Source organism: Marmota monax, unplaced genomic scaffold, assembly GCF_021218885.2.
Source record: "Marmota monax isolate L192 unplaced genomic scaffold, Marmota_monax_Labrador192_F-V1.1 WCK01_AAM20220418_F8-fsc00007, whole genome shotgun sequence".
NCBI lineage: Eukaryota > Metazoa > Chordata > Mammalia > Rodentia > Sciuridae > Marmota > Marmota monax.
In genome coordinates this window covers 930040-945117 of record NW_026692781.1, presented here as the reverse complement: position 1 = coordinate 945117, position 15078 = coordinate 930040, and the positions used below count along the sequence as shown (strand labels likewise).

The following is a 15078-nucleotide window of genomic DNA, read 5'->3' as shown; positions in this document are numbered from 1 at the left end:
TAAAAAAAAAAGCCTTTGGTTGAAGGGCAGCCATGTAAACTAACATTAAAGCGATTTAAACAGAATCTAAGCCTCGTTTAAAAGAGTGAAGTTGTAGGTGGTGAAAAAGTACATTTAAAAGTACAGTATAGATGATAATTAAAAGGCTTTAAAAGGTTAAATTGAAGGTGGTCGAGATACCTTCATGGCGGAAAAAAGATTGCTTTATTGCATCATTCGAAGCCTAGTTAATCTTAAAGGCATTACTTTAAAAAAAATGGGAAGATAATAAGAAAAGATATTTAGATAAAGAAGATTAAAAATTTAAAGTGAAAAACTTTAAAAACAGAAGTACAGAAAGGTAAAAAAAAGAGAGAAGATGTAGAAAGATAAAAAAGATATAGGAAGATTAAAAAGATGTAGAAAGACAAGAATTTTAAACCCACAAAATAGGAAAACAAGAAAACTAGGAGAGAAAATAAGCAACTAAGGGTAAAAATAAAAACCTTAGGAAAAAAAAAAAAAAACTAGAAGATAGAAACAAGATAAAAAATGGTTGAAAATGTCAAGTAAGGTATTACACAGATAGAAAATGCAAAAAGCTAAGACAACTATTAGATACAGACATACTTATTAAAGCAAAAAGAGGGAATTGGAAAGGGGTATATATCCCCCACAGATAAACTTAAAATAACCCTTTTTACTCTAAACTTTTAAAATTTGGATTCATAAGGACTTAGTGATGCGGAAAGGCATATGTATCCAAAAAATGTACATAAGCCTAAAGTACTTTGGAAAGATATTCTAACAGGACAATGGAAAGGTCCTGACCCAGTGATTGTCTGGAGTCGGGGGTCTGTTTGTGTTTTTCCACAGGGAGAACAGCAGCCCATTTGGATTCCAGAGAGATTAACTAAAACAGTTTCTACAGATCGAAAAGAAGATGATTTGACTCAAATCCATAACAGCTGATATCCAGAACTCCAGCTTGGCCATTCTTACATCTGCGACAGTGATTAACCAGGATGCTTTTTTCAATAGCTATTTTATTATTGCATTTTTCCACATCATAAGGTTCTATTTTTATTTTTTGAGCTCATACAAACCTAGGTTAATGTTTTTCTGATCAGTTTTATTTTTTGACTGTGGAGTTTTTAAACATTGCAATGGAGATTTCACCCAGGTAAAGCTACAAGGCCTTTACTATTTTCTTATGTGTTGTACGTTTGTGTACACTCTTGTGTTTTGTGTTGTATGTCTGTATGTGCGTACGTCCATATTTCTTATATGAGGAGCGCTCATGAAAAAATGGATCCGAATTATTATTATTTTTTTATTCACGTGATTTAAATCGTTTAATTTAAATTATGTAAACAGCTGTTAAGGATTGTTTTTAAAGGTGGTTAACAGATGTTTGTTTACTAATTTAAATTAGGGAAAAAGCTGTTAAGGATTGTTTTTAAAGTAGGTTAACAGATCTGTTTGTTTACTTTCACCTTTCCTTTTCATTATATTTAATAATTCTTTTCAGGATAATGTCTCTTTAGCATAATTGCCAGAATTCCTATCTCCATCTCAGTGCTGGTGAAGAACTCAACAAGTAATGCTCAATCAAAGAGTCAACTTACTTTGGGAGGAAACGGATTTTGGGAGGAAATGGACATATTGATAGATTCCTCTGCTTTGAACTGCTTGCAGAACTTGCCTGGACTATGTAACTATCGTTTGATGGTGTCACTAGTGATGCAATTTTTATTTCCTTGCCAGCGCACCCCATGTTAATTGTGGTAGTGCTGACATATCTTTGCTGATGGTGTCACCAGTGATGCAATTTTTCCCAAGGAGCCGTCAATTGGCTTGGTGTCGTGGCATTTCTGTATCCTCCTCCCTTCTGCTAGTGATGGTCTAAAATTTGGGGGCCAATGGCTTATGCTGGACCGGTAGTCAGTGACGGGTATGATCCAATTGCAGTGGTATCAACCTAAGACAGGAGGCTGACGCCTAAAGGTCAGTTTTCCGATGACGGGTAAGAACCATATGTTGAATTGGACAACCTACCAGGCACGGTCCATAAGCCACATTAACCTCACTCCCCCACTGGCACCAAGGCCAAATTTGGGGGCCAACAGAGGTGAGGCAAAGAACCTCACCCCCCCACTGGTGCATAGACCTATCCACAAGTATGGCTGTATGCTGGACCGGTAGTCAGTGACGGGTATGATTCAATTGCAGTGGTATCAACCTAAGACAGGAGGCTGACGCCTAAAGGTCAGTTTTCCGATGACGGGTAAGAACCATATGTTGAATTGGACAACCTACCAGGCACGGTCCTTAAGCCACATTGCTTGTTGTTTAATTAATCAGAAGGGGGGAGATGCTGGGAGCCATTAGCCAAGTAGGTATGACAATTTCCTTGCCAGCGTACCCCATGTTGCTGACATGTTGCAGTGACATTGAATGTACTTAACCTTGCTCAAGGACCAAGGCAGATTAGGGTGTTCCGGTTTTAAGATAATCTTGTTTAGGGCGTTCCCAGTTTAGGTTCCAGGTTTAAGGTTTAAGATTATTCCTGCTGGGAATAGGGCGTATCCTGCTGCCTGAGTTCCCCTTGAGTTCTCACGGGATTCAGACAGTATATTTTGGAGATAGAAGCCCAGTGGAGGTGAATTTGGGAGAGAAGGTGGATTTGGGAAGAGAACGTGATTGTAGACGGCTGGTGAGTTCGGGAATAAAGAGTTGCTGTTTGAATCTACAAGCTGTGTGGTGGCTCGTGATTGTGTGCCCAGCCAGACTGCGGCACTCACTGAGTTGCTTAGTGCCTATGCCATCAAAGGAGCTTAGGCTCTGGAGTAGCAAAAAACAAAAGATGGCACATTTCTGTTATTTTTAACTACTAAGACTTTGGTCATATTATTTACCACCAGTTTATTTGTATATCAAATGAGTATGTAGACTCTGATTTTACATTTTGTAGTAAACATAAGTACTGCATCTAAAACAACATATGACTCCCAGCAGATCATTAATATGTTAGGTTCTCTTATTATGTGAAAAAGAAAAAAAGGAATGTGTTAGGATATTTAAAATTTAAAAGAAATTATCTCCACTATTCACTTACAAATAACTTTATTGCATGGAATTTCTTTTTAAGAGACATTTCCTTTATATCTTCTTCATGAGTATTAACTATAGAATTCATATGAATTGTTAATATGGTACCCATTGCTTTTTTCCCCCATTTTTTATTGTAACATATTTCATGAATCCTTAATAGAAAAAGAGTGGGCAAATGAAGGAGACCCAGCAAATCAAAGGACCTCATATCTTGGTCCCAGTGATTGGTTTACTAGAGCCATGCTAGGGTTGCCAGTCACAGGCCAGGTGGTCTAATGGAAGGAATCACACACAGGACTAGTTACAAAGGTTTCTGAAAGAGCTGTGATTCCAAACAAAGCTGGGAAATCCAAGAAATCCAAAAATCCAATACTACAAAGATGCTGTCAGCCCTCAGGTTGGAGGAACAAAGGAAATGATTTAAGTTCTGGATTCAAGAGCCTGTGCTGCTGCTGGTAACCAGATCTCTGAGGGCTGGGACCACAACAGCAGCACCATTACAGCAAGGACTGGACCAGAGAGTACATGAAGCAGTTACTGGAAATACCACTAAGTCATGGATGAGTGGGTGGGAATATTCTGGTGTATTCTTTCCTCCTACTCTCCAGTGTTCCACCAGAGTTTTTTATTTGCTGAGCCCAGTAGGCAAACTAATAGACATGAAAGTTGGGAAATAAAATACTCAAGAGACTGGATCTGAGCACAAATGAACACACAGGATAAAAGGTAGAGTCAGGGGTGGAAGAGATTCATTTTTGCCTTTAAAAATATAGTGCAATGGACTGGGGTCAGGTGTATAGCTCAGTTGGTAGAGTGCTTGCCTTGCATGCATAAGGTCCTGGGTTCAATCCCCAGCACCACAAAAACAAACAAACAAAAAAGAACACAGTGCAAGAAGGATGCTTATATCTATAAGCAAACAGATATAGTCCTCAGATCATCTGGGAAACTCATGATTCCTTATACAGCAGGGAAAAAAAAAATGACTATCTCCCATAATGAAAAGAGATCCATGTTACACCATGTCACAGTAAACAGGGGGAGTACTGAAGTGGTTGTGTGACAGACATACAAATCCTTTTTTTTGCTAAACATGACTTCACCCATAAATCTCAGTTACATGACCTAAGAGAATCTCCTTTTATTTAAGTTAGATTACAAGGGTTTTTGTCATTTGCAATACAAAGTTTGAACTAACATATAGCCATGACCATTAACTTCGAATATTTAAAAGGGGTTCCAGGACAAGTGCTAAGTATTATCAGTAAAGGAAATGAAATTAAGTAATTGACTTAGTTATGTGTTAGCAGTAAGAGAAACTAGTGGACATGGTTATGTTGACAGATCTTGGTTGGCTATAATACTAAATAAATTCTCTTTTATCTCAAACAGGTAATTTAATTTTTTTTCAAAAATCCAGTATATAGGAAAGTTATTTTTCCTAGTTTTTGTTTGTTTGCTTAAGACAGAAGAGTCATTTGTATTCTTTGATTCATGTCTGGTAATCAGACCACAAAAAGGAATGTAGAGCAATACTACATGGAGACTATCGAAACAAAAATTCACCACAATGTGATAAAAGTGGCTATAAAATTAATCTGGAGGTATAGAATGAGAGATGGTAAACAAAGCAGCATTGTTCTCTTTTATCCTACACCTCAACAAATAAAGAGATTTAATAAAATATAAAGTAATAGATGACTTATCATTTAACCCATTCTGAAAGTATCCCGATGAAACTGACACAGGTGCATTCAAATAGGTTGCAAATCATAACCTAGACTTTATATATCCTTTATATATTTTTCCATATACCTTTGAAAATGTATATAATTTTTCAAATGCTATAATCATTCACTTATTGCTTTTCTCAAAAGAATAGACCTCTAAAAACACAGTAATTATTACAAAGTTACAACAAGTGGTTTATTTGTAGATCAACTGAAGTTTGCATAGCAGCACTAGGTCTGGGTGATGAGACAAAATGGCTTAAACCACAGGCAAAATAGGCAAAGGAGACCCAATCAGTCAGCGCTTCCATGTGTCCATCTGGTTTGAACCCTAATATTTGTAACTTTTCATAGCAATGCTTTTACTATATCTTCTTATGACTCTCCAATGAAGTAGAAAAAGAGAAATCGATGGGTTTTACTTCATCAGATAGAAATTCTTGGAAACCAATATTAATTAGAAGTTTTTGTTCATTTTGAAACCTAAAACTAAGAGTCATATATTTCTTGTAAGTAAATTCTTTCATTTGAAGAATAAACTTATAACCCCCAAATCTCTCAAAACCTATCTCTATTTAATGATGTACTCTCTCCAGGTGGAATTTCCCTGGACAGGAGAATTCATTTTTCTCCAGTCTACAATGTAGCACTTAAAAATTATACTTCAACATTATTTCATGTCTACTAGTCTGAAGTTCGCAGGGAGAGTGTAAATTCCTCAAGCCAGGAGCAAACTGCTCACTCAGCCCATGTGGGGCAGTATCTTTGTGCATTCTTCAACACTCCATGTGTCCCAGTGATTCTCTTATGAACAGAGATTATTAATAGACTCTTGGTAAATGCAAAGAATTTATATTCCTTTAGCTGTGGGACCTATTAAAAGCAGGGACATGAGAGTTTCAGCATTTAACAAAATAAATTCCAATGGCAATCAGCATAAATGGGTTAAACTTGATCAGAATCTCAATCTCTATCAATTCCAGTGGTATTTTCTTCTAATTAATATTAATGTAGATGAGAACTAAAAAAAAACACTTTTATTCCAGGCGGGAAGCTTTTTTTTTTTTTTTAACTTTAGTGAAAGACTTCATAAATGCTTATCTGCTATATGGCATGAAATAGAATAATTATTTTTAATCTTCTTGTGGAATTTATAGCATATACCATGCTGTAGTGGTTATGTAGTATAGTATGAACTGTGGAGTTTAAGCTGATTTTAAAATCCAGATTCGGCATTTTCAAGCTGTGTGAACTTAGGCAGTTTGCTTATCCTTTTGCTTTTCAAAATATTCTTTAGCTTATCATATTAATAAGTTAAAAGTAAGATTATCTTGGGGCCAGTGTTGTAGCTCAATGGTAGAGTACTTGCCTCGCATGCATGAGGCCGTGGGTTCGATCCTCAGCACCACACAAACAAATAAAAAATAAAGATATTGTGTCCATCTACAACTAAAAAAATATTATTTACATTCCATTGCCATTATTTCTTCCAAAACAAGGTCCTTAAAGATGGGATTAATACCCTTTATGATTTGGATGTGAGACAATGCAGGAAATTTCAGAGGAAAAATGATTGAGTTGTAAGAGTCTAAACACAATCGGTGAATTAATCCCTGGTGAGATTAATTTAAGTGGTAGTGTCTGGAGAAGGTGGGAATTGGGGTGTGGCTATGAGGTATATATTTGTATCTGGCAAGTGGAGTCTTTCTCTGTTTGTGGATCTCTGTGATGTGAGTTGCTTTCCTCTGCTATACCCTCCAGTCATGGTGTTCAGCCTCACCTCGAGCCCAGAGGAATGGAGCCAGCCATCTATGAACTAAGACCTCTAAAACTGTGAGCCCTCAAATAAACTCTCCTCCTCTAAAATTGTGCTGGTGGATGGAGTATTACGCAGCACTAAAAAATGACAAAATCATAGAATTTGCAGGGAAATGGATGGCACTAGAGCAGATTATGCTTAGTGAAGCTAGCCAATCCCTAAAAAACAAATACCAAATGTCTTCTTTGATATAATGAGAGCAACTAAGAACAGAGCAGGGAGGAAGAGCAGGAAGAAAAGATTAACATTAAACAGATACATGAGGTGGGATGGAAAGGGAGAGAAAAGGGAAATTGCATGGTAATGGAGGGAGACCCTCATTGTTATACAAAATTACATATAAGAGGTTGTGAGGGGAATGGGAAAATAAACAAGGAGAGATATGAATTACAGTGGATGGGGTAGAGAGAGAAGATGGGAGGGGAGGGAGGGGGGATGGTAGAGGATAGGAAAGGTAGCAGAATACAACAGTTACTAATAGGGCATTATGTAAAAATGTGGATGTGTAACCGATGTGATTCTGCAATCTGTATTTGGGGTAAAATTGGGAGTTCATAACCAACTTGAATCTAATGTATGAAATATGATATGTCAAGAGCTTTATAATGTTTTGAACAACCAATAAAAAAAATAAAAAAAAAAAAAAAACAAATAAAATTGTGCTGGTGGGGTTCTTTAATGGCAGCAGCCAAAAAGCTTACTCCAAACTCTGTCACCTCTGTCATTAAGATTTACAGTACACACATTTTCAAAAATGTAAAAGTTTAAGGCATTACAACACATTTCAAGATGAAATGTATGTATGTGTGTGTGTTTAAATCTATTTCATAAACTGTAAATACAGTTTAAAAGAATTTTATCAATGTAATTTAAAATATATGTGTATTTTCATCTTACCATATTTTCACTAACATTCATCCAGTGATGGTATAAAATACATAATAATTCATGCACCTGAAGTCTCCAAATGTCAAAATTAATAAGGTCCACTACAGAATAAGTCTCACCATTAGAAATAGCTAGTCTCACCACAGCCAATAGAACCCATTACAGAAGTATTTAGTACACTCTGTTTATCAATGGTTACCAGCTTTCACAGTGTTTCGAAAACTGTTTTGAGTTTGGGTGTTAAGGTTCTTTTTTATTTTATACGTGTTCTTTATTTTGGGGGGCAGATTTTTCAGATTTTCATTATGTTAATTTTTCAAGATGTTAAGATCTTTATAAGGATCTTAAAGCAATTTAATAGTTGGTTATTTAAATCATTTCATAAAATTCAAATTCTCAGAATTGTAAATTATGTAAATCAATTTCTGTTGCTGCTCCACTTTATATTTGTGAGATAAGATAAAAGCAAATGCAATAAATTGGGAATCTATTTCAATTTTAACTCACAGAGAATACATTCCTACCTGGAAATTAAATTTCATTAAAATAAAATGCCTGTCCAAGTTTTTATGTGTTTGTCTTTGCTTGAAAAGCAAACATTTACCTTTTGTTGAATTTATTAAGATTGCTTTTTCTTTGTCACTTTTAACCTTTATTCTAGTTTATGCCAGATCATAGTAATTTAGACTGTAAAACACATTGTTCAATAATTCTGTGGCCCTAAAATATTCTCAGTTTATTCCAAAATTCCTCAGGCAAAAAAAAAAAAAAAAAAAAGGTGACATAAAGACATATACTTTCCAGGATGAAAGGGTCAAGGGTTAAATAGCAGCAGCCGGTTCAGAAATCACACCAACTGGCTCTTTTTGTTTGTGAACTTGTTTGTTTTTAAGCAGGACCTTTGCATTCACATGCACACAAATGTACTTCCCTGAAGCTGTCAGAAAGCACCAGAATGCCAGATTGCACAATGAATGTTAAATTCTTTTGAGAAACACAAGGACATTTGCTTCAGAAAATGACATCATCATCATCATAAACAATAAATAAATAATTAAATAAATAAATAAATAAATAAAGCCAGTCAATCTCTGGTATTCAAACCAAAGCCAGAAGATTATGGTACTCTGAAGATGGCTAGCAGAATTTTAATCATCTAAATTCATTTGGATTAATTTTTCAAGCCACGACATTTTGCAACTGGTCAATCCTTTATCTATTGTTTGGTTCCATTCTTAGATGACCCCAAAAGTAAGTATGTGATTCTCTATCTAGAGGTCTATAAAATGTGAACACTCTAAAATTTACATTCATTTTATAATAAATTTTACTGTCAGATAAAAATATTCTGATCACTAATGGGAAGATGTCATCTTTAATATTCAATAGCAACTTTAATTCTTGTGCTTTTTATGAAATACAGCTATAATATCAATTCTACCTATACATATTCTGAGTAAATAATAGATCTGGGAAATTGTAAAATTTTCTATGATGTATGTCAAATCTTATGAAAAACATCTAATAAAGCCTTATCTTTCAAGCGATGTGAGAAGCAGTACAGTTGAGAGCCACAGCCGAAGGGGCCCCAGCAAACTTTCAGACTGCCAGCTGATGATTGGCTCACAGCGGCCCCAGCAACATCTAGCTGATTAGCTCCTCTGCGGTGATGCTCATTGGGCTGTTTCCCTGCCCTTTCAGACCACGGAGCTGCTCATTGGGGGACTTTTTTGGCTCTGCCCATGCGACCCAGCCAATCGGCCTCAAGAGCAGGAGGATTGTGGGAGGTGGAGAGGCTTGTGGTGGTGAGAGAGGCTTGTGGGAAGCCGGTGGTGGCAGTTGGGCTCTGAGGGTTTTTCCTGAGGAGCGGTTTTGTTTGGCGTGTGTGGTTCTAAAAATAAAGTTCATTTCTTTTGACAAGTGGCTCCTGAATTGTGCCCAGCCAAACTGCGGCAAGTACCATTAACACCAAAGGACTATCTTTATATTTAGTTTTTCATGATAGCTGAGGGTTAAAACCATAACAATTGTTTTTCTTTTTCTTTTTTTTTTTTTTTTGGTACCGAAGTTGAATTAAGGGCCACTCAACCACTGAGCCACATCAGGGTCTCACTGAGTTGCTTAGCGGCTCGCTGTTGCTGAGGCTGGCTTTGAACTTGTTATCCTCCTATCTCAGCCTCCCAAGCCGCTGGGATTATAGGCGTGTGCCACCACAACTGGCACAGTTGTTGTTTTTCTAGATTCATTGTTATAAATACAAAAAAAAAAAAAAAAAGAATTATTTGAAATTTGGCCCAATTGTGCTGTTAAGTTTAAAGCCAAATTTAAATGATTTTTCAGGGCTTAAAACAAACAAATATAAAAGCCAACTCTGTACATAGCCAGCAAAACGGAATATAATTACTCCATTCAATCAGAAGCTGTGATTAAGTGAGTTCAATTGAAATGCAAGGTAAGTGGGTTTCTGAAGTCTTGAATTATTGAACAAGTAAGTAATGCAAGGCCTAGAGTTCAAGGGATAGAAAAAAAAATTACTATCTTTTTTTTTTTTCAGAGAGTCTATGATGCCCATTCAGCCCTCTGGCAAAAGTAGAATGTAGAAAGGTTTTTTCCTCTTAAGTTAAATGAAATAACCCTGCTGTTAAAGATTTGCAACATATACTTCACCCACCTACTTTTCACTGTAATGTATCTACATTATCACAAGCAGCATTATGTCACCAAGATCAACCAATTTCCTTCATGGAAATGCAAAACAACATGTTTTCTGTAAGATATTTCCATCAATGTCAGTGACATACATAGAGTCTCAACAGTCTGCCTTGTCACTTACAGAAATGAGAAGTAAAATGTTCTTTCACACTCAAATTGAATTCTGTGCCAACTGTTTCACTGAGCTCATTGACTGTTCATAAACCCATCATTGGCACTATCCTAAAGCCAGGGCATGCTAACACTTTCACCAGAAACCAACTGGAAAAACAAAACCAAAAAAAAAAAAAAAAAGCAATAAGAGATGAGATGCCATTTACCCTTACCAAAAGATAGACTATTCTAGTTGTAAGAGGAGCTGGCATAAAAGACACACCATGCCTTTCGCTTGATGATCTGGGTCCCTGTACTTAGTAGTCAGGCATGTCACTGAACCATCAGACACCTGCATGGTCTAGAAGAAAGGCAGACTCTAGGGATCTACATTAAAGTCCTCTGCCACCAGCTCATATTTTGATTCTTGTCAGGGTATTCTCCCTGGGCCTTATTCTCCACATCTGTAAAATAATGAAATCAGCTGAGATACTCTTGAGGGCCTTGCTAGTCCTAACATTGTTTGAATTAAAAATGAGGTTGGACTCTTATGGTTGTTTTTGTCTTTTTTATGATTTGTCTAGAGTCATATTGTGTATTTGACCCCTTAAAGAAAGGAACATGGGTTTTCTTCTTCAATTTGTCCAACTTTGCAAAACAATTAATGAGGTTTTGTATCTGAGATCAAGTAAGCAGAGCCCACAGTGACAAATGTCCTCTGTAGGTCACATTTTTCCACCTCTTCTTCTTTACCCTTCCTTTCCACTGTTTATCCCCAGTCATGGCTCTGATCACAGACTTATTTCAAGTTGCTCAATGATGCAATCACATTCTTTTACAGACACGTATCAGCAACTGTTTCCCTTAAAACCCTTGAAAATTCACAAAGAAAAAGTGCATTAACAGCACTGCTGGAAAAGACTCATCAAACTTTGCAGCTGCCAATTATTTCTCCACTGACTACACTGGATATGTGTCTTTGCCTCAGTGGACTATAGCAATGGTGATAAAACAGAATACTTAGGATCACATATCAAAATAGTTATTAAAAAATAAAACCCCTCTCCACTAGAACTTTTACTCTTCCACAGACCTGTTCAGGTATTCTGCCTAACCTATAATGTTTCAACTCCTCTAAACCATCAGAACAACAGTGTCATCAGGAAAACCTCTTGAGTCACTTCTGTAAGATCTGGTGATGTTTAAATGAACATTATAGGTACTTTGTGAACTCACAAGCTATAGAAATCAATAGATATCTTGCATAGAGAAGTCTAGCAATTGATTTTTCCAGGAGAGAACCAATTTGTAACTTTAGAAAAGGCATAGACACCAAGGAGTCTGGAAGCATGCTGAAGATTACAAAAAAAAAAAAAAAAAAGAAAGAAAAAGAAAAAAAGCACAAGGGTGTGGAAAATGCTGCACTGTACTAGATGAGGTGGTACCTCAAAGAAATGGGGCCTTAGATTGATGGTGCTTTTCAGGAGTGGTTAAAAGGGGGAAAAAAGATTGAGAAACGCTAGGCAGCTCCTGCTAGTGCTCTGGGGTTTAGAAAAGGATTCTTCAAAGTACATAGAAAGGGCATCATTACAGTGTTCCCAAGGGTGTTGAATTTAAATGTAGACTATTGCTTTCTTAAGGATAAGAACATCCAGTGCACTCATTCTTTTGGGGGGGTGTGGGAGGAGACCAGAGATTGAACACAGGGTCTCACTGAGTTGCTTAGTACCTCGCTTTTGCTGAGGCTAGCTTTGAACTCACAATCCTCCTGCCTCAGTCTATCAAGCCACGGGAATTACAGGCATGTGCCATCAAGCCAGGCAGTGAGTGTACTCATTTTTTCCAGCTGTTAAGAATTGTCTGACATTAATGTGCTCACTCAGTAAAGAACTCTAACATGCATACCTTCTAGGTGCTGCAGGTGACAGTAAAATGTAAAAAGCTGTATCAGTGTCCTCTACAACATTACAATCACTTAGAAGGTGTGGAAAGGCTAGAAGCAAACCTCAAATTAAATGTATCTCCCCCAAATCCAGGGTCTGGTTATAATTTTGTGTAACTGGAGAATTTTGTCCTCAAAATAGCTATTACCTTCTCTCTCCCCTGCCAAGTATTCCTTTATCTCCTCATTATTTTTTACATTAAAAATGGTTTTTATTTTAAAAGTCACTTTAAGCTGGTACACCTGTAATCCCAGCAGAGCAGCAGACTGAGGCAGGAGGATCATGAGTTCAAAGCCAACCTCAGCAAAGGCGAGGTGTTAAGCAGCTCACAGAGTCCCTGTCTCTCAATAAAATACAAAATAGGGCTGGGGATGTGGCATAGTGGTTAAGTGTCCCTGAGTTCAATCCCTGGTACCAAAAAAAAAAAAAAAAAAGTGACTTTAATCACGAGATTAAATAATGCAAAGGCTAAACATTCTTATAAAATTTTATCTATTTTGAATTCTAAATTCTTCTAACTGATGGAGAATTTATAAATTTGAATTCTAAATTCTTCTAACAATGATGGAGAATTTATAAATTCAAAAAATTTCAAATTCTTGGGGAGAGAAGGAAGAGAGATAAAAAATGTAGTTTTAATAGTTAGAATCACAGTACATAAATGTTAGTGTGAATTTTAAAAGGATGTTTTTGGTGAGTTTAAAATTCCCAAATCTGGGTTAGGGATATAGCTCAGTTGGTAGAGTGCTTGCCTACATGCACAAGGCCCTGGGTTCAATCCCTAGCACCAAAAAAAACAAAAAAACAAAAAAAAAAAAACCCACTATCCTATTGTGAAAATTACGTCTCTTAAATTATATCCATTTGTGTTGAATAATTTTAACCTTTATTTATGGAGTGCAACTTTAAAAGGGAGTTTATAATTTATGGGTTTCACTGACTTTGTTTAGTTTTGCTTTAAGTGTTAACTCTTCTAAAAAATAACTTTGAGATCCCCCTCCCTTAATGATTGAAGTTGAATGGACACAGAGCTATAGGAATGGGTTCATCTATAGAAAACCTTCATATGTGCATCTTTGCAAGGAATGCAATGTGAGAATTAGTCAAATTAAAAATTAGACCATGCCATATGAACTTAAGTAATTTGGTTCATTAACTTCTAAAGTATGTATGTGAAGAAAGCTGCCCATATTCCAGTGCATGAACTTGGCCTTGAATCTGTTTTACTTGTGTAGAGAGACAACTATAGAAGTTTATAGCTTTCAAGGCCTGGATTTCAAAAGCAGCGTTCTTTTTAAAACAAAAGTCATTTTCTCACCTTAGTGTAGGAGAACATGTGCCTAGCATACAGGAGGACCTGGGTCTGATCTCCACACTGCAAAAAAGAAAATCATTTTTCTTGCCTAGGAAATGGATGTGTTGTGTTCCCACTGCAGATATTTCACAACTCATTGACCAATATCAAATGCTCTAAATGGCTCAATTGATTTGATTTGCAAAAATGGCTTTCTCAGAAAACTGAAGATGCATGCTAAATTATTTTCAGTTGCTATCTGCTTACCTCTGATTGGCCTCAATTCTGCCTCCTGTATAATCATTCCATAGAGATGAACAGAAGTTTATTCTGGTTTTCAGATGGATGTTAGGTACAAGTCTCGTAGGCTTCTCAAAACATTTTTTATTCATTAATTAGCACTTTTTTTTTTTTTTTTGGTGGTGCTGAGGATTGAACCAGGCCCTTGTGCATGCAAGGCAGTCACTCTACCAACTGAGTTATATCCCCAGCCCTCAGAAGTATACTCTGCAGTTTAATTAATCAGAGTGATATTTGCAAATATGTTTGGTCTGATGAAGTTGGGAGAAGATATATGCCAGTGGATAAATCTAAAGTCACCAAGAGTTGACCATTCAGTACAATTTATAGCACAACATGAAAATACAACTTTAGATACTCACGGGTAAAATGACTAGACGTGGATGGATTGACACTATCAACACGCTCAGCACTGTCACAGCTAAAAACATCATCATCTGATTCCTGTACAGAGGAGCAGGGAGAGGAGCCGTCAACTTCTTCAAACTTCCCCTTTAAAATTCCACTCATAGCTGCAGTGCTGTCACATGTACCTGTAAGAGGAACAGGAGCAACAGAGCATTCAAGTATTTGACCGCTGATTGCATAGTCAAGGTCTTAAAGCCTTTTTTAGGGACTGTAATTTTCTTCTTCTTCTTCTTCTTTTTTTTTTTAACCACATGAACCACACTATCATATCCCTGCAGAAAACTATTCATCCCATAATGTTGGGAAGCACCAAAAATAATTCTACCCTGATGCATTCTTCTTTTCATTGTCATTCTAGTAGCATGACTTAGAAGAAAAAAGGAAAAATTAAGCATGTGGAATAAGAGTGCTACATAAGGAAATATGCCTCGGTGTTTTGAAATGTCAAAACAGGAGTCAAATACATTTATTTGATTTGCTCTAGTAAATCATGTACAGTCATTGACAGAGCCAGAGTTCAGAATGAAATAGATCACTCACTTGCATGCTGTCATATCCAGAGCATACTGATTAGGGTATATCTCTCCTGCTGTGGATTTCTTTTTTCTTGGGTACAAAGGCATCTACTTTCCTGGGGCTCTTTGTCCATCAAAAATCAAATTGGTTGCTAGGGATGGCTATACCTGCAGAATTTAGATGCCTTATCATGTTTCCAGTCAATTCAGCAGAGCTACGGGGAATACTCAAGTCCAATGCCAAAGAGGTTGGCTGAATAGATTTTATACATGGCAAATCACA

The 15078-nt window shown here is 36.6% G+C and overlaps 1 protein-coding gene across 1 annotated transcript in view; it reads right to left on the bottom strand.

Moving 5' to 3' along the window:
- Positions 1–15078, bottom strand: part of Csrnp3 (cysteine and serine rich nuclear protein 3) — a 197568-nt gene that overhangs the window by 165675 nt on the left and 16815 nt on the right. The window contains exon 2 of the mRNA XM_046447402.2: positions 14235–14405. The gene's annotated coding sequence lies outside the window, so the exon portion shown is untranslated. The remainder of the gene's footprint in view (positions 1–14234; positions 14406–15078) is intronic.